This window comes from Narcine bancroftii, chromosome 10, assembly GCF_036971445.1.
Source record: "Narcine bancroftii isolate sNarBan1 chromosome 10, sNarBan1.hap1, whole genome shotgun sequence".
Classification (NCBI taxonomy): domain Eukaryota; kingdom Metazoa; phylum Chordata; class Chondrichthyes; order Torpediniformes; family Narcinidae; genus Narcine; species Narcine bancroftii.
Window position 1 is genome coordinate 61,292,848 of NC_091478.1, and position 25,625 is coordinate 61,318,472.

A 25,625-nucleotide genomic window follows, 5' to 3' on the forward strand; every position below is an offset into this window, starting at 1 on the left:
GGGATACAAGATAAACATAAATAAAAGTGAAGCAATGCCTATGAATAACGCGGATTTCTCAAAATTTAAGGAGGAATCCCCATTCAGATGGCAAATGCAGGCAATAAGATACCTAGGTGTGCAAATAAACAAAAATCTAGGCCAATTATATAAACTCAATTACAATCCACTAATGAAAAAATTACAGGACGATTTAGAGCATTGGAAAGAGCTACCACTAACACTGATAGGAAGGATAAACTGTATTAAAATGAACATTTTTCCAAGGATACTATACTTATTTCAGGCATTGCCAATACAACTGACAGAAAAATTCTTCAAAGAGTTAAAGAAAATAATAAGGAGATTTTTATGGAGAGGGGGGAAACCGAGGATAGCACTAGATAGATTAACAGAATGGTATAAACAAGGAGGCTTACAATTGCCAAACTTCAAAAATTATTATAGAGCCGCACAATTAAGGTACCTATCAGATTTTTATCAAACAAGGGAAAAACCAGACTGGATGAGACTAGAATTAGATAAAATAGGGGAAAAGATACCTGAACACATATTATATAAATGGGACGAAAAATTGGTACAACATAGAACTTCTCCAGTATTACACCATCTCCTCAATATATGGAAGAAGATTCATGTAGAAAGAAATAAAATAAATTATCAAATACCAAAACTAATATTGACGCAAAATAAGCTACTCCCTTTTACAATAGACAACCTTTCCTTTAGAAAATGGGAAAAAAAAGGGATTAAAAGAATAGAAAATTGTTTTTCAGGAAGTAGATTCTTATCCTTTGAACAAATGAGAGATAAGTACAATATAACTGGAGATACAGCGCTGGCATATTACCAACTGAGATCCTACTTGAAAGATAAATTAGGAAGCAATTTGAGTTTACCAGAGGGAAGTAACCTTGAATATGTGATTACAGATACAATGTTAATCAAAAGATTTATAACAAATATGTATATCAAACTGCAAGAAAAGGAGAATGAGGAAACAAATGGTAAAACTAAACAAAAATGGGAACAAGATTTAAATATTAAGATAAAAAAGGAAACGTGGGAGAAATTATGTTCTGGAACGATGAGAAATACAATAAATACGAGGCTGCGTATGATACAATATAATTGGTTACACAGACTATACATTACACCGCAAAAGTTAAATAAATGGGACCCAACAGTATCTGATAGATGTTTTCGATGTAAAAAAGAAAGGGGAACAACAATTCATGCAATCTGGACATGTGAGAGAGTAGAAAAATTTTGGGATGATCTCAATCAGATATTAAATAAAATAACAGAAAACAATATACCAAAGAATCCAGAGATCTTTCTCCTAAGTAACATAAAAAATAAAGAATTTGGAATTGACTTGGAAGATGCACAAAAAAGATTTGTCAAGATAGCCCTAGCCGTAGCAAAAAAATGTATTATGTCAACCTGGAAATTGGAAGATAATTTGAAAATACAACAATGGTATATAGAAATGAATAAATGTATTCCATTAGAAAAAATAACATATAGTTTAAGAAATAATATTGAAATATTCGAACAAGTATGGGAGCCTTACATTAAATACAATAGCGAAAACCTACCGGGAACAAACATTACCTAAGTTGATGGCAGGAGAAGAAAAGAAAAGAATGGACTCAGTAGAATTTCTGGTGTATTTTTGTTGAATGACAACATTGTCTGACTGAATTAATGCAACCTAGATTGTATACCTAAAATGGATGAGAGGGGGGGGTGGGGGGGTGGCTTGGGAGGAGGGAGGGGGGAGGGAGAAAAAGTCACTGTAAATGAGTGGAAAAGAAAAAGTGTATATCATGGCTATTGTGATTTATGGTGTGAAAAATAAAAAATTAAAAAAAAAAGAAATAGTGAGAGCTTTGACATGCACAAATCAAATTGAAAAGTCTCCAATGAATAGCAAGAGCTACAACACCCGCCTCAAGGGGAATAGCACCCAAGCCCACTCAGCACCCTTGACATTTTCCCCCTGGTGGTTGAAGTGCATGTTATTCCACATGACAGTTTGCAAAACAAATTAACATGATTATTATCATTACTGTCACCGAACAGAGACCTGGAGTTTGTAGATCCGTTTGATCGTGCCTGGTCTTGTTCCAGAGAGATCACAGACATCGTCCAAATTTGAAACATAATCAGGCAAAATAAAGCTGAAAATAGTCAATTGCCCTGTGTCTGCAATCTGACCATCAGCAAAGAGAGGTCACATCTCCTCCACGACTACTCTCAACACCAGTGCACCCCAAAGATATGGGCTTGGTCTCTTCCATGCTCCCCCCTGAACCATGACCTAAATCCCTTCCCAACCCCACCTTCAAATTGACCAACACCACAATAGTGGGCAGGGTATCAAATGACGGGGAGACAAAATTCGGGAAGGGGACGGAGAGCCTGGCACTGTGCATGGAGCCAAGATTACCGCTCTCAACGTGAACAAGGTCATGGAAATTATCTCCTTGAGAAGAATGGGCAGAGCCCACACCCCTGTCCACATGAATGGTGCTGAAATTAGAAGTGCAGACAGTTTCAACATCACCTGACCTGGAAGAAGCAGATTAACACAATGGTCTCAAAAACACACCAATGCTTCTACTTTCTTTGAAGACTACACTTGATCTTAGCCAAAACAATGAGGAAATTCAGCATGTCCCATCCTGTTGCCGGATAGATTGGTTGAAGATACCCTGCCAGCCAAGAGACTCGAGACTTTAACCTCCTTGTGGTTTAGACTTGGAGGAGGTCCTGCTACTCACTGGAGTGCTGAGCCGTACCGTTGACTGCCCGTGTATGCTTGAGTTCTTCCAGCCTCAACCGCCTCCTCTGGCAGCGCACTCCATTTACTTCCCAAAATGGTAGCTTCGACACCACAAAGCCTTTGGTCTTGCACATCCATCCAAACAGCTCACCTGTGAGCTCTATGTTAGCTCCTGCTGCAACATGGAGGTGGATAGTCTTCCAGATCACGTTAACAGGGGTGAACCTGGTGCACAGCTGACCGATGGTACGTGGTTAACATTCAAGAGCAGAAAATGCACCTTTAAGGCCTCATCAAGCTTCATCTTGAAGTTTGAAGTGCTTTCACAGTCAGAGCCGGTAGTTTGAAAACATGCATATTCCCACAAAAAAAAACCTTGATCTTTAAAACTGCAAAATAAAGCTGCCCTTCAAAATCTGGCTGTGAATTATTTTTCCTTCGGCATGAATAGTAGAGTCAGATAAAATTATAGGTTATTTTCCCTTCCAAAGATTAGGCAGCCACAATAAACCTTTGGGAGCTTTTATTTCCAAATTCAAAACAATTATTTTGGTGAAGTAAATTGTACAAGCTCAATTTTTAACAAAATCAATTTTAAAAGGACAATTTGCAGAGGTTTTAAATTAAGTGCATCTAAAAATTTGTTTGCTGGCCAGTGTTCTTCAATCTGGAGAAAATAAAACTTGTAAGGGATGGGGGATTGTCGTGGCAGAGACAACATTGGAAGGAGACCACACACATACATCCCCGCCACACCCACACCTTAGCTTTTAATGATTGCTTCTTGAATTGCTTTAATTGCAAAAAAGATGCAGCCAAATGTCGATTTTTGTCAGATTGAAGGCCAGTTTCATACCTGCAGTTACCCAATTCTTGAATGAATCCCCTACGAGTACAAGTCTGCCATTCTAACTGTACTTCTCTTTAACACTATACCCTGAACTTGCTTTAAAATACTTCTTAACTCTTGTACTACCCACTGTGCTATACACCAGCCAGCTTGCCTCGATTACACACAAAACAAAGCTTTTCACCGCCTTGGTATACATGACAAATAATTCAATTCAAGCTGAGGCAGGAAAAGAGTTTTACATTTCTTTGTAAAAATCCAGAGTGAAATAGAGATTTTACAATTAAATTCATTGTCTGTGCATAGTCTTGAAGAGCACGAGCTCGACACTTACTTGGATGAAGATAGCTTAAACATCAAAAACCAGGCAGGTCAGGACCAGACCCTCTCCTCAGTCAGCAAGCCATCCAGCTCATCAGCACTCACTTCCCCAAGACCAACACACCACATGCTCACAGTGACTTTCTGAAGCAACTCCCAAACACCCATCAGGAACAAGCACCTCCATCTTCCATTTACACATCATCCCGACACTCTCTTTTGCTATTACTGCACCAAATAAAATCATGAAATCGCCCAACTCAGTCATGATGGTCTCATCCTCTGGGTTGGGCAATTTCATGATTCAAATTATGAAGGCAATAGGTTGGAGTAAAGAAAATCCCTGCTCTGATGCAAGACCTGTGGGTTCAAGCTAGGCTTAGCACTGATAAAGTAAACATGGTGTACAGGTATCCCCTGCTTCTTTAAAGTTCACTTTACACCACTTCATTTTTATGAAAGACCTACATTCATACCAACCAAAAGAAATCTGAAGAAGATTTTTGCTTTTACCAAAAAAAAGGCAAAAAGTAAAAATAGCATTTCCCCGTTGGTTTTGCAGTGAGCCGTTATAGGGGCAGCATGCACCCCCAGCAGCGAGGGTGGTGCCGCCAAGCTCCTTCCCTGGGAACGACTTCCAGCATCAAGCCGCCATGACTTTGAACTGTGTCTGAGAGCATCTGTGCTTTATCTTGACTTATTTTGTGTATCTGTTAGCAAGATGTGTCCTAAGGTATCAGAAAAGTCTAAAGGAGCTTGTAAGGGTATCACGCTTAGTTTAAAAATGGACATAATAAAGCGTTTCAATCATGGTAAATGAAATAAAGACACTGTGTACATGTATTGAACTTGCCTGCGTCCACCATTCGTACCATTTACACGCAGAGAGAAAGAATCCTGAAAGCTGCCAAAGTTACTATTGGGTCTGCCGGTAGCAAAGTGGTCTCTTTTAGTCGGCATTCAGTAATGGATATTTTTTGGGTCTGAGAACACTCAAAAGAAATTCTCATAAATTAATGGTAATCGCTTCTTTGCTTTACACCATTTTGGCTTATGAAAGGTTTCATAGGAATGCTCTACTTTCAGATATCTGTATTAATAAAAGATACATAGATAGGAAAGGAACAAAGGGATAAGGGTCAAATGCAGGAAAACAAAACTGGCTCGGGCAAACAATTTGGTCAGCATGGACAATTTGGTCCACAGGACTCATCTCTGTTCCGTACAACCCTAGCACAGCATTGAGCACTCGGTGTTCAGATAGACCCAAAAAGATCCAGGCACAAAACAATTGTTTCCCATGTCCACAATCTTTTCCATCAATGGTCCTGAGACCTTGTTGCATTTTGAGATCTGATAGTCTGCAATGAGCAGCTGCACTTGCCTGCAAATTAGCAGCCAAATCAAAACTATACAGCAGTGTTTAATGAGGAGGCCAAGGTGCTCTAGGTTATGAGGGGAAAATATGGGCACTGCAACAAGAATCATCAGCTGGAGGGACCAGCAGGTCAGGCAGCATCGTGACCGTTCTTTTTGGGTCTGACAGATCTTTCCTCCCCGTGGAAGCTGCCTGAATTGTTGAGTCTCACCAGCTCCTTTGTTCAGTGTAAATTATGTTTAAGTTGAGCCAGTAACTTTCGTTAATGGCAAACCCAGTATTCCACAATTTTCTTCTCAAATTTAACTCAAACATTTTGGATTCATTTTCTAACTAATTAGATAAATCCACCAGGAAAATCATCTGAGCAGAGCCAAATTTCCAGCAGATGACCCCAGGGGGGATGGTGGTGGGTGTGGGGGGGGTCTTGCTGAATAATCCTGAGAACTTTTCACACTAAAGACACAAACATGCATCACATGCATTGGAGTTCCAATGCTTCAAAGTGTCTTCAATATACTGGTCCAAATGTGAACTGATCTCTCACTATACTTCCACTAATGCACCATTTTATTCTGTTGAACACTTGTACGGATAGACCTAGCTGGATAGCATGCAGCTTTGCATTGTGGTACCACTGCCAACAAATACTTGAACTTGAAAACCAAGACAAAGGAGATTTTAAAATTTGAAATTCAGGCACAAAATTCACTTGCAGTTGTTAAGAAAGTACTTTGCGATACATTTTAAAAAGTCTATGGAGGAGAGGAATTATCCAGAAAGAAATGTGCCCTTTGGCCCCTTGTTGTTGAGCCTGCCATCAAGTACCCATCAAATCCTAGAATTCTGCTAGTAGCTCAGCTTTTCAAATGCATATCTGAAGACAATTTAAATGCTGACAGATGCAGACTTATGATGAAAGATTAGAGGGGATAAAAAGAGAATTCAGACCCAAATGGTGGAGCTCTGGAGCTTGCTGCTTTAAACCGGTCATGGAAGCAGAAAATCCTCACCACATGGATGAGCATATCATGTTACATTGTTAAAAAGATCACAGGAGAACAGCCGAGAACAAAATTTTAAAAAAATCAATGGCTGCAGGAGGTGGTAAACCAAATTTTTTTTTAAATGCTGGAACCATTCAATTCAAGTCACATCCACAAAAGGAGAAACCAGTAACAACTCAGGTATGGAGTCCTGTAAGGTGGGATCGTGGAGAAAGAATCAGACTGGACATCTTCCTTCTGAACCTTTATGCCAGTGGGTCTCAACCTTTTTCCTTTCCACTCACACACCACGAAGTATTACCTACACTGTAGATGCTCTGTGATTATTGAGGGATTGCTTAAGATGGATGTGGGTGGGAAGAAAAAGTTTGGAAACCACTGTTTTAATTGTACTTCATTGACTCGTTATGTGCACAGTTTCATAACTCCAAAGAAAATGGGCCCATGACAATTTTTCTCAAGCTAAATATTTCAATAACAATTGGGTCTAGAGCAGTGATTCTCAACCTTCCCTTCCCACCCATATACCACCTGAAGCCATTCCTTACTGATGTCAGAGCACCGATGGCACAGTGATTACTTAAAGTGGTATGCGAGTGGAAAGAAAAAGTTTGAGAACCACTGGCCAATATCATTCACTCAATGGATCTGCCTGACAAATCAGCGACTTGTTTCAGCAATTTGAAAGTTTGTCAATCAAAACACTGCTGTCATAGACTGCGTGCCACCCAGGCTAGTTTTAATATAAATGCATTTTGGCAACCTCCCGCAGAGCTGTTCGCAATGAAGTAAGTTGTTTAGTGCTTTACGAAAAGAAGGATCTGAGATAAAGTGCCCCGTGTTACTCTCTTGATGCAAAATATGCATTTTCCTCCCTAATTTCTGTCTGAATAATGGACGAGGTGACAAGATTTTACAGCTGTTTACATTTGTGAACAGCTGCAAATAAGAAACATGTCAGAACTCAAAACAAAATTCCAGCCTTTCAGTATTCCCAAGGAGAATACAAGCTTGAACATTTGGGTTAATCAGAAGTTGCAGCCTGATTGACCATGGCACAGCCTGTCATTTGCAATGCAATTTTTGTCCTCATTATGGACACCCATAAAACACCAAGTGCAGGTGACCACTCCTCACTTCCCCCATTTGAGACACCGTCAGATGGTGTCCATTTAAAACCAGGAAACATTTCACACTGCCTGGGTCAAATTTGAATGATTCTGATTTTGGAGAGAGGTTTAGACCAGTCCGAATGCATTGGCTGAGAGTGTGCAAGATTGTTCTTCAGTTAGGTTGGGTCGATTGAACAAGCACCAAGTTGCTGGTCAAGTATCACTTTTGAACATGGTTCAGCAGGGCATGAGATGCAAAGAAAAAGGTGTACAAAAACCATCGGAGGAACTGAAACACACCAGACTGAGAGGGGTTTAGCTCAGTGTGGGGCACTGTCTTACAGAAAGCAGACACAAGGCTTAAAGATCAACAGGCTTTAATCCACTTAAAGTCCCTGCTTGCAGTTAGCTGTAGTTACCTGTAGCTCCGTGCGACTGACCTCGAGGGGCCGGATGTGGCTTATATACCAGCTGATGATTGGCAGCTGACCTGGTGGGGCTTGGTCCATTCAAGTCAGCTGTTGTCTTGTTCGCTAGTGCTCTACCTACAGGTACACAGGTCGCCCCCTGCAGTAGGCTAGTGGTATATCACCACACCCAGGGAGTGGCTTTATGCTGACAATACTTTGAAGCATATTCCAAGGTGCTCCCTTCATATTAAATGCAATTTCTGTCTGGCTATCTGCTCCCAAATTCTTTCCAACGAGGTACGATCAAAACCGTGGTTTTCAAACTTTCTTTCCACTCACGTACCACCTTAAAGTCTCTCTCGCTCTCTCTCTCTCTCTCTCTTGGCTTGGCTTCGCGGACAAAGATTTATGGAGGGGTAATGTCCACGTCAGCTGCAGGCTCGTTTGTGGCTGACAAGTCAGATGCGGGACAGGCAGACACGGTTGCATCGTTTGCAAGGGAAAATTGGTTGGTTGGGGTTGAGTGTTGGGTTTTTTCCTCCTTTGTCTTTTGTCAGTGAAGTGGGCTCTGCAGTCTTCTTCAAAGGAGGTTGCTGCCTGCCGAACTGTGAGGCGCCAAGATGCGCGGTTTGAGGCGATATCAGCCCACTGGCGGTGGTCAATGTGGCAGGCACCAAGAGATTTCTTTAGGCAGTCCTTGTACCTCTTCTTTGGTGCACCTCTGTCACAGTGGCCAGTGGAGAGCTCGCCATATAACACGATCTTGGGAAGGCGATGGTCCTCCATTCTGGAGACGTGACCGCTCCATCCTCAACATTCATTGGAGCGACTTCATCTCCAACATCGAAGTACTCGAGATGGCAGAGGCCGATGGCATCGAATCCACGCTACTGAAGATCCAACCACCTTAAAGTAATCCCTTACTAATCACAGAGCACCTAATGGCATAGGGATTGCTTAAGGTGGTATGTGAGTGGAAAGAAAAAGTTTGAAGACCACTGTTTTAATCATACCTAATTGACTCATTATGTCACGGTTTCAGAACTCCAAAGGAAATGGGCAAATGACAATTTTTCTCAAGCAAAATATTTCAGTAACAATACCTTCCCTTCCCACTCACTTACCACCTTAAGCAATCCCTTCCTAATCATAGACCACTTGATGCATAGGGATTGCATAGGGAGTTTGGGGGCAGGGGAAGTTTGAAAACCACTGCTTTATCCATTTGTGCCCTCTATACACGAAAGGGGAATAGGGATACACTTCCTTGGAAAGTTAATGCTTGGAATGAGGAGATTGTGAAGTTTGGAAGACTGGGTAGTACCACAGTAATATGAACCGGAACCCTAGAAGGGTTTACAGAGACTAGCCATCCAGGACTGAATTGAGGAGCAATTTTTTTTTAAGCAACACAATCCCAACCTCAATGTGGATGTCAAGACTGACAGAGTTTTATTTACCAAGAGAAAAATCAGGAGATACAGGAATCAGGCAAGAAACTAGACTCAAGGCAGAGGGGCAGCATCCTGGGGCCACAAGACCTACTCCCAGTTGCACTTTGTATGATTAAGTTTTATTGTCATCAAGGCAGGGCACATCACAAGGTCGAAATGTTATGCCTTAAGCTTCTCCCTCACCATGGATAGCAGAATTAAAGAGCATTTAAATCAGAAGGCACTGAAGGAATGATCTCTGCACTTATTGCCAAAACCTCAATTTAATAAACAAAACACCTCTTATTAATTTTGTTCATTACCACAAGAGGGTTGTCAGTTAGCAATGACATTTACAATTATTCAAACATAGTTCTTCTTTCTTTTTCTTTGGCTTGGCTTCGCGGACGAAGATTTATGGAGGGGGTAAAAAGTCCACGTCAGCTGCAGGCTCGTTTGTGGCTGACCAGTCCGATGCGGGACAGGCAGACACGATTGCAGCGGTTGCAAGGGAAAATTGGTTGGTTGGGGTTGGGTGTTGGGTTTTTCCTCCTTTGCCTTTTGTCAGTGAGGTGGGCTCTGCGGTCTTCTTCAAAGGAGGCTGCTGCCCGCCAAACTGTGAGGCGCCAAGATGCACGGTTTGAGGCGTTATCAGCCCACTGGCGGTGGTCAATGTGGCAGGCACCAAGAGATTTCTTTAGGCAGTCCTTGTACCTTTTCTTTGGTGCACCTCTGTCACGGTGGCCAGTGGAGAGCTCGCCATATAATACGATCTTGGGAAGGCGATGGTCCTCCATTCTGGAGACGTGACCCATCCAGCGCAGCTGGATCTTCAGCAGCGTGGACTCGATGCTGTCGACCTCTGCCATCTCGAGTACCTCGACGTTAGGGGTGTGAGCGCTCCAATGGATGTTGAGGATGGAGCGGAGACAACGCTGGTGGAAGCGTTCTAGGAGCCGTAGGTGGTGCCGGTAGAGGACCCATGATTCGGAGCCGAACAGGAGTGTGGGTATGACAACGGCTCTGTATACGCTTATCTTTGTGAGGTTTTTCAGTTGGTTGTTTTTCCAGACTCTTTTGTGTATTCTTCCAAAGGCGCTATTTGCCTTGGCGAGTCTGTTGTCTATCTCATTGTCGATCCTTGCATCTGATGAAATGGTGCAGCCGAGATAGGTAAACTGGTTGACCGTTTTGAGTTTTGTGTGCCCGATGGAGATGTGGGGGGGCTGGTAGTCATGGTGGGGAGCTGGCTGATGGAGGACCTCAGTTTTCTTCAGGCTGACTTCCAGGCCAAACATTTTGGCAGTTTCCGCAAAGCAGGACGTCAAGCGCTGAAGAGCTGGCTCTGAATGGGCAACTAAAGCGGCATCATCTGCAAAGAGTAGTTCACGGACAAGTTTCTCTTGTGTCTTGGTGTGAGCTTGCAGGCGCCTCAGATTGAAGAGACTGCCATCCGTGCGGTACCGGATGTAAACAGCGTCTTCATTGTTGGGGTCTTTCACCCCAACCTCAAACATAGTACACAACAAACATCAACCTTGCAGGCAATGATCTATGGGCTGAAATGTAGTTTTATTTTGACCAGATGTTAACTGATGAAAAGGTCACCAGCCTGAAACGTTAACTCCTTTCTGTTCACCAGATATCACTTGATGGGGGTTTCCATTTGCTTTCCTCCCACCTTTCACATAAAAACCTTCACATTTTAATTGAAGTCATGGGAACATCACCTAAAATCCTTTGCACGTTTCAGAATGGATTTACATGAAATGGTTATGGCATTAACATCGCTTTCCCCCCCACCCCCCCCCCCCCAATGGTCCCTGTGTCAGGTCATGAATCACACCCTCTACCAACCCTCCCCCCCCAACCCCGCACTCCACCCCCGGCAACCTGGTGATGCTGGGGTCTAGTGAAGTGTGCAAGTCCTGGAGAAATTCAGCAGGTCACGCTGCATCCAAAGTAAAAGGCAGTCAACATTTTGGGCCCCCGAGCCCTCCCTTTTACTTCCTGGGGAGTTTGTGTGCTGAGTTTCTATAGCATTTTTACATACAGGATAAAATTTCCAAGGCCAGACACATCATCACCTCATGTGCAGATGAAGTGCAGGCTGAAGGCAGCAGTTTTGTGTGGCATTCAACAATTCAGTTCTTCACAATAAGGGTTAAGGCCAGTTGTAATGCAATCATCTGCTGGGAATCAATGTGGAAACCAACTAGAATTAGACCTTCCTGGCCTGCCTTACTGTTGGCCTCCATGAGGAGTGAAACAAAGTTTGCAGCTGCTGTGGTTGTAGTAAGAACACGTTGAAGTGTGGAGGAACCCAACCGGTCTTGCAGCATCCACAAGAGGTAAAGATGTATTACTGATATTTTGGGTTTAAGGTCTTCAAAGAACAAGTAAACAGGAAGGTAACAGAATAAAGATCGACGAGGGAGGTATCCAGGCAAACAAAGGTGTTAATTGAAAATAATAAGAGGAAAGAATTGATTTAGGCTGAGAGAGGCACAGAGACACAGAACTGGGGGGAAGTCAACAGCAGGAAGAAGAGAGTGGGGAGGGCGGTGTTTAAACAGTAACCAGAGCTTGATGTTAATGCCACCCAGTTGGAGGGTGCCCAGACAGAAAATGAGGTGCTGTTCCTCCAATTTACAGGTGGTCTCAGTCGAGCAGATCATGAGACCATGGACAGACATCTCAGCAAGGAAATTGGACAGGGAATTGAAATGGGTGGCCACTGGGAGGTTCACGCTATTGCAGGCGGACAGAGCCAAGGTGTTCAACGAAGCGATCTCCCAGTCTGCACCCAGTCTCTCCAATGTAGGGAAGACCAGAATGGGAGCATTAAATGCAGTAGATGACCCCTGCAGATTCACAAGGGAAATGATGCTTCACTTGGAAGGACTGTTTGGGACCCTGAATGGTAGTGAAGTGTGAGCGTAAGTGGAGCATCTCCTTCTGTCACATGAGTATGTGTCAAGGGGACAATTAGTGGGGAGGGAGTCACAGAGGGAGTGGTCCATGTGGAAGGTGGAGAGGGAAGAGAGAGTAATAGATATCTACCGGTGGGATCACCTAGTAAGTGACAAAAATGGCAGAGGAGGATATGTTGGACAAGGAGGCTGTTGGGGTGTTTGGTGAGGATAAGGAGAATCCCGTCTTTGTTGTGTGTGGGGGCAATTGGAGCCAGGTCAGATGTTCAGGTAATGGAGGATAGGTGGGTGAGGGCCAAGTTGATGGTAGAAAAGGGAAAGCCATATTTTTTTGAAGAGGATTTGGCATGGAAGACCTCGTGCTGGGAGCAGATGCAATGGAGTCGGAGGAATTGAGGGAACAAATGGAATCCTTACAGGGAACAAGATATGGAAGAGTAGCCAATGTATCTGTGGGAGCTTGGTTGGTAGAAGATATCTGTCAATTTTGTCTCCCAAGATAGAGCCAAGAGAGATCGAGGAAAGGGGGAATGTTGTTAGAGATGGACCAAGTGAATTTGAAGTCAGGGTGGAAGTTGGCACAAAGTGGATGAAGTCAATGATCTCATCATGGGAGCATAAGGCAGAACCAAAATAATCATCGATGTAGTGGGTTTTAGGGCCTTACCTGTGTAGGATTGCTCAACATAGCCAATAAAAAGACAGACATAGCTGGGGCCCATGCAGGTACCCGTGGCTACCCCTTTGACCTGGAGAAAGTAGGGGGAGTCAAAGAAGGTTATTGAGGGTGAGGATAAATTCTGCCAGCCGGAGGTGGGTGGTGATGAAGGGGAATTGGTTGAGTCTGTTTGCCAGAAAGAAGCAAAGGGTTGTGATGCCTTCATTATGGATGATACTGGCGCAGAGTGATTGGATATCCATGGTAAACATGAGGCAATTGAGTTCAGGGAACTGGAAGTTGTTGAAGTGATGCAGGGCATGTGAAGGGTCCTGGATGTAGGTGAGGAGGGACAAATCAAAATCAAGGTAAACAAACACCAATTTGATAAGGCAGGAGCACGATGGGTCTGCTGGGACAAATGGGTTAGTGGATCTTAGGTAGGAGGTAGAAACAGGCAGTGCAAGGTTGGAAGCCATACTACGAGTTGACCAGGTGATGAGTTCAGAGTTAGTGCACAATACAGTGGTTTGATGAGCTTTGCTGGGGTCCTGTTGGAAAGGTAAGCAAGCGAAAGTGTCTGAAAGTTATTGTCTGGCACCAGTCCACAACAGCACCACCCTTGTCTGTGGATTTGATGGCGAGGTTTGGATTTGTGCAGAGAGAATGGCAGGCCAGGCATTCCAAGGAGGTGAGATTGGAATGAGTGAGGGGAGGAGTGAAGTTGATACAGCAGTTGGAAATATAAAAGTCCAGAGCCAGCAGAAGATGATAACGAGGTGTCCAGGAGGAGGAAGGTTTAAGGCAGGTTTAAGGCAGGTCTATACTGAGGGGTGGAGAATCCTGGTTGTGGTAGAGGGCATGGAGACAGAGCCAACAGAAGAGTTATATGGTTATCTTGTAACCAAATTTACATCACAATATTGTTACACTTCTGTGACAGATTATGTTGTTTTTATTGTATATAAATATGTTTTTGGGAGATAAATTGGGGCAGGTTTTTTTAGTGTAGGTCACATACAAACACTTACAGATCCTATTTAAAATACTGGAGCTCTGCTCATGCTTGACAGGCCAGTGCCAAGAGCTTTGCAAAAGCTTTGGAGAGTGCCCAAGAGACTTCACCAATGGATTGTTGTTTACAAAAAGGCAACAGATGAAAGAACCCATCAGACCCGCAGGCTGTCTGGAGTGGAACTTGCTGTTCTAAGAGGGTCATGTGGTTTTACAAGCAGAGAAATATAAAACAGGCTTTTCTGAGAGAGAAATATAAAACAGGCTTTTCTGAGAGAGAAATATAAAACAGGCTTTTCTGAGAGAGAAATATAAAACAGGCTTTTCTGAGAGAGAAATATAAAACAGGCTTTTCTGAGAGAGAAATATAAAACAGGCTTTTCTGAGAGAGAAATATAAAACAGGCTTTTCTGAGAGAGAAATATAAAACAGGCTTTTCTGAGAGAGAAATATAAAACAGGCTTTTCTGAGAGAGAAATATAAAACAGGCTTTTCTGAGAGAGAAATATAAAACAGGCTTTTCTGAGAGAGAAATATAAAACAGGCTTTTCTGAGAGAGAGAGAGAGAGAGAGAGAGAGAGAGAGAGAGAGAGAGAGAGAGAGAGAGAGAGAGAGAGAGAGAGAGAGAGAGAGAGAGAAAGAGAGAGAGTTTTGTTCAGACTGGTCAAACCCCTTGTGGTTCATGCAAGAGGAGAGAACTGACTGCCTAATGTTTCACTTGAAATAAGGGAAACAAAAAGGAACTCTGTGGTGACCTGAAAGGAAGAGGTCATCATCTGGAGAACCCTGATGGGGTAAGTTGCTTTGGCAAGACAGGAAGTGGCTGGATACAAGGAATCAGTTGTGGGTGTCCAGCGTATGACAATTTCAAGCACCAAAGCCTGGTGAACATTATAAATGTTAAATTCTGTGCACAGTACAAGAATTGCCTCAAACAGTGAACTTGGAGGAATGAGAAGTGAGATTGGACTGTGAAGAAAAGAACTTTTCTGAACTTGCACATACACGTGCGCTTAGAATTAGAAGGGGGTTAAGTTAGGTTAAATAAGTTACACTTTCCACTCTAACATGCTTATTTCTTTAGGCTACCTGAGTAGAACAGATAAAAGATTTCCACAGAGATACTGTGTTCAAATCATTAATAGAATTAAGTGGCCTCCACTTACACCACAAAAGCCAACAACATTGAAAGCTTGCGGAAATCATTCCCTCATTCCCTCAAGCATCCACGTTTTGTCTCCTCCCATTCCCACATCATTATCTCTGGCCTTCCCCTGACACAAATGGGCAAAGTTTCTCCAGCCGTCCGGTGTTCCTCTTTCAGCCCCAGAACATTATCAGTAAAGCTACTCAACTTGTGACAACCCAATGTTGACAGCATCCCAGCTTCTTTATGGTGGATAAAATTTCCATCAAGTCAATGAAGGAGCAGCAGGGAGGTTCCACGCCCATCCAAGTCATCTTTGATTCCTTAATCACCACCTCAAGTACATTGCTGAGAAAGCTCATTCAATGCACCAAGAACTCAGCAAATGGAAGTTTAAAATCTCAAAGCTAAATTGTTTTGTAATCATCTGGATGTATAGTCCAAAATAAGATGGTCACAAAACAACACGAAATCTACATTCAGGTTGAGCAGCTCATTTTCCACAGGGTCAGTTCTAACCGTGCTTGCTCTTCCATTCTACACTCTACGAGTTTTACTGCAGCATTTGGTAAGGGATGTCTGGCCTGACTGCTCACCAAGACAAACTTTCTCACTACCAGATATACATCACAATGCTCTTGGACACTCTTAGAGGAAAGACATAGATATTGCATGTTAGAAGCAACAATTCCTACAATTAATTGAACAACACTCAATACATTTTGTTTGGAAAACTGTCCAGTGCCTTGTTCGGAATTTGAGAGATTCATTTGGAATAGGTAAGTAGTAGCTATTTTATTCTCAATACAGCATAAATTATTCAATATGGCTGGGAAATAAAATCAATTTCTGTGTAAATTGTTTTCTCTACCTCAGAGTTCCACCAGCAGATTGCTTTTTTTCCCCCTCCCTTGACCTCTCGTTGGTTCTTCGATGATTGAATTGAAATTCACAAGGCTGTCCGTTTTGTGAAACTTGACCATTTGTGTTCAATTCACAAGCAGAGGTGTATCAGATGGAACTTGACACCTGCTAGCTGGTGGGAGGGAAATCTTGCACTGCAGAAATACTTTTTTTGAGGGGGGCCTGATTATTTACAAGACATTGAACATTTGTCATCACATGAAGAGCTGAACAATATTAGATGCAGTTCTTTTAATGCAGTCCACTTTTAAACTCTGCAGCACCATCAGGATTGTAGTGAAAGCTGAGAAAGAGCACAAATGAACATCCCAGAGCTTGAAAAATTGAGCCCAGAGTATTGTTTATTAAAGGATTGCAAACCATTTAAAATAGATTAGCCCTTTTCAAATGGGTCCATGATAATGAGTTTCTCGTCATTGACTATGTACAAAATTATTATCTGCTGCAGCCAGACAGATATTTGTAGAAAGCTATAGCAGTGAGCTAATTGAACGAAGAGAGACAAAACTTAACTTGTTAAGAGGACACTTAAGGGACAATAACTTTGGTGGAAGAGTGGTCCCATTAGCATTGGTTCTCCTCATGTGCTTCTGAGCAGGACATCAAATTTAAGGTGATTCTTGAACTTCAACTCATCAGTGGTAATGGGCACTGAACTTGGTTAGAACTTAATAATTAAACCACCACCACGATTTAGTTTTGCCAACAATTCTGATAATTAAAAATATTTTGAAATAAAACAGGACTTAAAATTAAAGTTGGAGCTTTTGATTTCACTTTGTTCATGATGCATTTTCACCCAAAACATTTAATCTGTTCTATGGCTTAAACAAGCTCACCTGCTATAAGTAAAGAAGTGAATGAGTGAGCGAGCGCTATAGGTGCTCTTCTACTTACCATTGTTTGATTTATCGAAGATAGAATTTGTATTTTGAACTTCGATCAGTTACCGCACGTGCGATAAGATACTCTCTCGCGATGCTGGGCAGCACCCACTCAACCACGCGTGCAGTCTCTGTAGCGATCACGCCAACTCGTGTAAACAACCGCAAGGCTAAGAGAAATTGATGACCCTGTTGCTTTAGCACCCCCACCATCCAGCAATTAATTTTAGTTCAATGTTTCAAAAGCTCTTCAGACCCAATGTGCTGTGAACATTAATAGTTATCAATCGGCAGCAGCGTCACCAAACCCATGTTCTGTATTCGTTTTCAACTTACAGTGGATTTGTCAGAATGTAACCCCATTGTAAGCAGGTATAGTCACATTCAGAACATTTACACTTTCAAACTTTAGCAATAAAGACAAATTAGCAGAAGTAGGCAAGTCCGTCCCTTTTGCCCACTGCAATCCAGCCGTCTTTCAGTTCTCCAGCAATAAACTCAAATCTCTGATGAACGCTGCCAGTTCATCTACTGAAAGCAGGAGAAATTCCACTATCAATCACTCTGAGGTATACAAGGGTCAAAGTCAACTGCATCCAGTAGCCATTTCCACATCTTCAAAATATTGTGAACACACAGCCAAAACTGTTCACATTTTAAATCTGAAATTAGTGCTGAAAATTACAATGAAGATGAATTCAGGCAGGAAGCATTTGCCTTGATTAAAATGTTACAGATGCGTGCTCCAATGGAATAATGCTCTGCCACCTATTCTTGCCCCGAGCAATAGCTGCTGAAGGTCCAAGCAGAGTATGATTAGCCCTTCAAGTGAAAATTTCAAAGTTAATTCAACACGTAAATATCTTCTGCAATCTATGCAACTTTAATTTCACAACCTTTGAAATTTCAATTAAGTGACAATATTTCAGTAGGGCAAATCTGTGCTCATTAACACCAACCTACAACAGACAGGTGCTTCTATCAAGATGTTCACAGTGGCAGCTCCAACACAAAAGCATAACAAGCAATAACGATTTGATTCATAGGGACAGAAACCAGAGATTTTTTTTTTAAAATAATATCCTGCCATGTTACTAAATCAGCCAGAGATTTCTCCCACAAGGTTAAAATTGGTGTACAGCACAAAATTGAATGTTTCAATCATCCACCTCACTTCTTTCAATCATTATATCACACCCAAGCCAGTGACTGCAAATCTCTTCTGCACAGAATCCTGACCATTGAAGACTCCTATACTTTTGTTCCCACTTTTATTCCAAATAATGAGTTCGTTATTGAGATGTTCATCTCAAATATTGTGATCACTTCTCACCAACAGATTTACCTTCTGTATTGCTTAGGCACTAAAATTGTAATCACTTAAGAATCTGTTATTCTAACCAAATTAACCTAGTCATCTCTGCGTAAGGTTTTTTTTTAAATAAACACAAAGTAAGCCCGATATCACCATTCTTCCCTCACCAACTTCAGATTCCCCTCGAGATTTTAAATGTGCTACCAAAGGCTGAGGATGGAGAAAATCAACTCATCTCTCAGGAAAGAAGTGGACCCATTTCAATTCACCCACCGTATTTTTTTAATATAAAGACATACAGCATAGTAACAGGCCCTTCTGGCCGATGAGCCCGTGCACCCCAAATACACTGTACATTTTAAGGGCAGGGAGAAAACTGGAGCACAGACATGGGAAGAATGTACAAACAGCAACAGATTCAAACCCTCCCCGGTCACTGGCACTTTAATATTATTGTACTAACTCCATTAGGAATGGGTGACAATTTTGGAATAATGAAACCATCTTAAATTGATATTATAACTTTTAGTCATCATTTGAAGCTTCACCTTGTAGACCATTTTGACTTGATGTTGCTCTCCTCTCCCCCAATTAATTGAATCTTTTGCGAGCCTCCTGAAACCACATAAGCGATAAGAACCAGTAGAGGCTGAAAGGGCAAGTCCGTCACACTAATTATTTCATCACAACATTTTGGGGATTTTGTTCTTGTTTTTGAGTATCCCAACTCCAAAATGTGCAATAGCACTCACTCTTCAAACCTGGCAATTTTTTTTGAGGGGGGGAAATGACGACGACTATAAAAAGATTCCTCATCATCTGCTTGAGCAAACTTATCCTGCAAAAGAATTGCTAGCTCTTCCATGAATAAGATTGAACATGCAAAAACAATGCTTCAGACCAGTTCCTTTAATTTGTGCAGATTTTCTAAACATTGAGTATGCTCACATTAATGATGCAGACCGTTTATCAGAGCCCTTTTAGTAAAGGAGCTAGAATTTTGTTTCATGTCACACCTTCAAATGCAAAGACTTGCCATTTATACCTTAACACTTTCCACAGTCAATCTGTCTCCTTATCCCAAATGAGGAGAAGACTTTTCAACTGACAATTATTTAACCGCCATGCCATGTCTTCAAAAAATGCTTAGCAAGACATTTTATCCCTTCTTCCCATTTTTCTACAATTTAAAATGTTTGTATGCACATTTATCTCTTGGTGAACTTTCTCAAATGCAAAATGTGCTTTATTTCTGAAGAGTAACTCACTAATTGCATTAACCACTGTACACAGTTGGCGCAACAGTTAACACAATGTCAGAGATCGGGGCTGGACCGGGCATTCGAATCCCGTGCTGTCGACAAGGAGTTTGTCCATTCTCCTAGTGTCAGCATGGGTTTTCTCCAGGGGGTCCAGTATCCTCCCACCCTTCAAAAAAAAACATACAGGGGTGTAGGTTAATGGGGCATCAATTGGGCAGCACAGATTTGTGGGCCCAAATGGCCTGTTACTGTGCCATATGTCTAAATTGGGGGAGAAGTGGGCCACATCAAGTCAAAATGATCTACAAGGTGAAGCATCAAATGCCTTAACTAAAAGTTGTAACATCAATTTAAAATGGTCTCATTATTCCAAAATTGTCAGTTGAAAAGTCTTCTCCTCATTTGCTATTCCTCCCCCCAGCCAACCTATTAAAGCTTTATAGTTTTGGAGCACCTCAGGCCCATGGTCAGAACAGCATCACAACAAGCCAAAAGTAGATGCCATCTTGCGGCCCCCTCACCCATTGTCAGATCAACTGGACCACAAAAACAACTACATCTGGGTGCTGTACATTGACAACAGCTTGGCATTCAATACCATCATAATAGCAAATTAATAATTCCACTTGAAAATCTGGGACTCTCTTCCTGCCTCTGCAAATGGATCCTGGATTCCCTCATCAGCAGGACCCAAATCAGAGTCAATGGGCAGCATCACCTCTTCCTCAAACCACAGGGCACCTCAACGCTGTGTGCTAAGGCCCCTGCTCTAGTCCAGCTTCCCTCACAACTGTGTTGTCAATTTCAACTTCAATGTGGTCTATAAATTTGCCAACGACACCGCCGTTGTTGGCTGAATAACAGGAAATGATCAATTAGTATATCGGGTGGATGTCAGGAATTTGTTTGGGTGATGCCAGATCAACGATCTTGCTCTCATTATCAGCAAGACCAAGGAGCTTGTTGTGGACTTTGGAATGGGAGGTTGAGGAACCACACACCCCAGTCTTCACCAATGAGATGGCAATGGGGAGGGTTAGTACCTTCATGTTAATGGGAGTCCACACAAGAAGACCATACCTGGAGCCAGTCCAAAGCAACTGTGAAGGCAGTAGACCTCTATTTCTAACAAGTCTGAGGATATGTGGCACATCATTAAATACTGCTGAACTTCTACAGATGCACAATGCTGACTGATCACATCATAGCCTGGTTTAAAAACTCAAGTGCCCAGGGAGACGTAGAAGGTGACAAACTTTGCTAAGTTCACTACGGGCACCAACGTCTGTCCACTGAAGAAACACATCACTCCAATCAAAATCTCTTTTTGATGCAACCTTCAGGCAGAAGGTACCGAAGCCTGATGTCCTGTACCTCTAGGTTCAAGGACACATTTTTCCCCACCACCTCCCCCCCCCCACCTGTTATCAGGTTCTTAAATCTGTCACTACTCAAACCATGAATTACTTCACCTACACTATTGAAATCTCCCTTTCTCCTGCACCAACGGCAACTGAATACTTATATCCTTTTATATCTATCACCCCTTTTGCTCTCTTGGCACATTATAAGGTATAATATTGTAGTTGGCTCACACCTGTTGGCCGGCAGCAAGCAAGAATTTAGCTGCATCTGTCTAGTGTACTTCCCCGTGACAAACTCATCTCACATTGTCAAAATTGGAAAAACTACCCTGCTCAAGTCCCTAGATAATGGCTACATCTCTCAACAACACATCATCTCTTGCTCCAATAACCCCATATCATTGCATTCACGGTCAAGAAGTTTAAGTAGCCTCATCCCCACATCTTCACTTCATTTGGAAGTGAAAGGAATAGAGCAGTTCCATCCACAGGCAGAGGCCAGCTGTGGAAAAGCCAACCATGAGTTGCTGGAGAAGGAAACAGCGGGCCAGGCAGCATCTATGAGCAGAAATGGTCAGTCAACTTTTGGGAAAGGGTCCCAACTCAAAACGGTAACTGGCTATTTCTGCCCGTGTATACTGCCTGACCCACTTGCCAAGTTGCTCCAGCAGTTCTTGGTTGGCTCAGGTATTCGCTTTCCCCAGTTGAGAGAGACCCAGAGACAGGTGCATAATGGGCACAAAGGAAGGGGAGAGGATTGGAAATACACTGACGGCCATTGGAGAAAAGAAAAATGACCGTGGTTGAATTTTATAGATAAGGACAAGTGTAAAATTTAAGATACTGGAAAAACCGCAAACAATTCTGTTTAAACATGGCTATGTACAATTCAAGGTAATTATGCTGTCCAAGTGATGACAAGAAACAATCTTGTGTTAGGATTTTGAGAAAATCAATTATTGCCCAACTCTACACAGGAGTAAAAGAATAGTTAAATGTACTGTTGGAGTTGCAAAAGAACAAAGCTCTCTAATCAATTTGCCTTCAGCCTGTCCTCATAAAAGGGAACTATCATCTAGCAAACAGCTTCCCAGACCTTGAAGATTTCCTCCACTGTCTCACTTTGTTGTTTTTGCTTTAATCAATGGCTTGGAACACAAGTGACATAAATGGGGAAAGTGGGCTGCAGACAGGACTCTGTAGTCATGGCAACACAGTCAGTGCATCAAGACTTACACCAACTCACAGCTCTAAAACAAATGAAGATCAAACTATGCTCAAATGCCCACAGACACCTTTTTGCCATTTCAAAATTGTGACAAGGTTCGGGAAAAATGATTCTCGAAGCATCATGAATGCCAAGTTGAAATAATTGCACATCTCGGAATCAATTTTCGAATCAAATTCCATCACCAGGCAAGAGCGAGCCTCTACTTTGGGAGGTACCGAAGTTGTGGAATGGGCAGGAAGGCGATAAATTGGAACAAGCCATTCGAGTCCCCACTTATCGTCATGAGCACCAAGGTGCAGTGAGAAGGTTTGTGAGCAGCCCAGCCAGGCATCTCATGCAAAGGACGGGGAGAAAAGCACAGTAGGGAAGTGCAGAGTTGGAGAATGATCAGTTGGGGGACAAAAAACACTCACACTCATTGCTTCAAGCTCCTGGGCACCTCCTAAAGCCATGAAAAAGCCATACCAACATTATTTACTGTGTAAAGAGTCCAAGGAGATTTGGCATGTCGTCAAATACTCTCCAAAACCTCTTCAGGTTCACTGTGGGAAGTGTTCTGGCTGGTTGCATGATGGCCTGGTTTGAAAATTCGAGGGCCCACGAATGCAGCAGAAAGTGGCAAACACGGCCAGGTCCATAACAACCTCTGACCTTCCATCCATTGGAGACATATCAAATGCTATCTCAAGAGGACACCCTTCAAGAAAGGATCTTGTTCACAATCTCTTCTCGCTAATACATTTAGGCAGAAGGTACTGAAGACTTTAGACCAGCACCTCCAGATCAAAAAAAATTCTTCTCCCCCCTCCCCAAACTGTTCTCCAGCTCTTGAACTTCCCTGCAGAACCCAAACCATAAACGACTCAAGGTTCAAAACATTTCAGCACTTTTGTAACTTTTTTCCTTGCAGTAACTGCAACTCAAAATATTGTTTCCTTCACTGTAATTTATGCAGCTGTTTTTCATCTTACCTACAGCAGTCCAATACCTTTGGAAATTGTATGTATAGGACAAATTCATTCATTCCCCAATCAACTCATCTGAGCTTCCCACCAACCACTACCTTATACTCTTCGCAGTACCCAGATATTTTACACTTGGTCATCTCTTCCAAACTTTTGATATAGATTGGCAACAATTGGGGTCTTAGCAATTGATCTCTGGGTAGCTCCTCTTTGCACCCAAGGAAGGCAGTTTATTTGCCATTTTCTGCCCATTCACTAACCCTCCATTCACAAAGTTGCATGCTCTAACGTTGTTTCATTTCCTATCCACAGATGTCCAAATGTGTTCTGGGACATGGTTGGTTTAGGTGGTTAGTGCAACACTGTTACAGCACCAGCAATCGCAGTTGAATCCCACGCTTTATGTAAGGAATCGCAGTTGAATCTGTGTCTGCGTGGGGTTTCCCCCGAGGCTCTGGTTTTCTCCAATCAATCAAAAAGATACCAGGGGTTTGAAGGTCAATTGGATGTAATTGGGTGGCACGGACTCGTGAGCCAAAAGGACCTGTGACCATGCTGCATGTCTAAATTAAATAGAGCACAACAGGGATATTGCAAACCCTCAACCCTTGAGTGTCTGATCCAATGGCAGTCTCAAAACAGGATAAGACAGTGCAGAAATAGGACCTTAAGCTCAGTTTTCACTCCACCACCCTAGTCACCTCTGACCCCACAGGCAACAAGGATACAATTCCCCTTGTCCTCACCTCCTCCTCCGCCAATCATCCTCCACCATTTCGCCACCTACTACACGATCCCATCACGAGACACTTATTCCCATCTCCACCCTGTGACTCCCTTGACCACTCCTCCCTCCCCACCAACCATCCCATTGGCACCTACCCCTGTGACCCCAGGAGATGCTCCACTTGCATCCGCAGGTTCTCCCTCACCACCATTCGGGGCCCCAAACAGTCCAAGTGAAGCAACATTTTACTTGTGAATCTGCAAGGGTCATCTACCGTCTTTTGTGCTCCTGCTGTGGACTCCTCTGCATCGGAGAGGCTGAGAGATCATTTTGTTGAGTGCCTCAGATCTGTCCAATGCATTCGCGTGGATCTCCCACTGGTCTCCCACTTCAATGCCTCGTCCCTATCATGCACTGCCAGACTGAGACCATCTACAAATTGGAGGAACAACACCTCATTTTCCATCTGGACACCTTCCAACCAGATGGCATTAATACCAACTTCTTCAGTTTCCATTAAACCCAACCCTCTCACCCCTACTCTTCCTCGTCACCTTTCCACCAGCTCTCTCTTTTCCCCTTTCCCTTTGTCTGCTTTCTCAAAGCCCAAATTATTTCTCACCTTTCCTCTCATCATATCCAATCAACAGCTTTTGCTGACCTGGACTCCTCCCCCAGCCATTCTTCATTCTGACACCATTCCTTTTCTTTGCTTATTCTTTGAGGGAGGGTTCAGGCCTGAAATGTCGGTAATCTACCTTTACTTCCTATGGACCCTGCAAGACCAGCTGAGTTCCTCCGACATTTCTGTGTGTTTTTATTACAATCACAGTGTCTGCAGACTTTTGTGTTTTACACCATCATGTACTCTAACCCTACACTAATTCCATTTTATTCTACTCTGTCCCTATCCCTCCCTCCCACCAAAAAAATCTACACACTTGGGAACAATTTACACCTAACAATTAATCTAAAAAACAGCTCATTTTGGGAAAGAAAAATACTAGAGTATCCAGAGGGAAAGAACATGCAGACTCCACATAGACTGGGAGATCAGGACTGAATCCAGGTTGTCAGAGCCAAGGTAGCAGCTTTATCAGCTGTGCACTGAGCCATCACTATAAGATTTCATCCTTGTTGATCACAAATCTTGTAGCAAAGGAGCTCAAATTTTGTTTCAAGAAAAGGCAGACCTTCAAATGTAGACTTGCCTTAACACTCTCATTCATTCTGTCTCCTCATCCCAACTAGAATTATTTAATTGCCACACTGTGTCTTCAAGAAGTGTTTAGCAAGACATTTTATTCCATTTTCCTACAATTTAAAATGTTTGCATGTACATTCATCTCTTGGTCAACTTTCTCAAAATATAAAACATGTTTTATTTCTGAAGAGTAACTCACTGATTGTGTTAACCGCAACACACAGTTGGCGTGGTGATTAGTGCAATGTCTCTACAGTGCCAGTGATTATATTTTTTTAGGGAGGATTATGGGAAAACTATATTTAAAGATAAGAGAAAATATTGTCTAGTGTTACAGATCCACAACCGTTGGGCAAGAGAAAGTTTCTCACAAGCAGTAAATCTACAGCACCCAACTTCCAGGCATCGAGATAACAAATCGAATGCTGCACAAATACAACGTAAAATCAGATAAACCATTAGCAGCTCTGTGTTCTGGCTGGAATGGCAACAAGACGCAAGAGATCCAAGCAGCCAGGTCAGAAAGTTGGAAAACCCAGACACACAAAAAGACCAAGATTGATGAAATGTGGTTAAAAATAAATGCAAAGCTGAAGTGAGTTACGAGAAAAAGATGCATAGTCGTGGTGATTCATAATCCAGAGGCTGACCTAATTCAGGCCGTCCCCCTCGCCTCACCTGCTGCCTCGTTGATA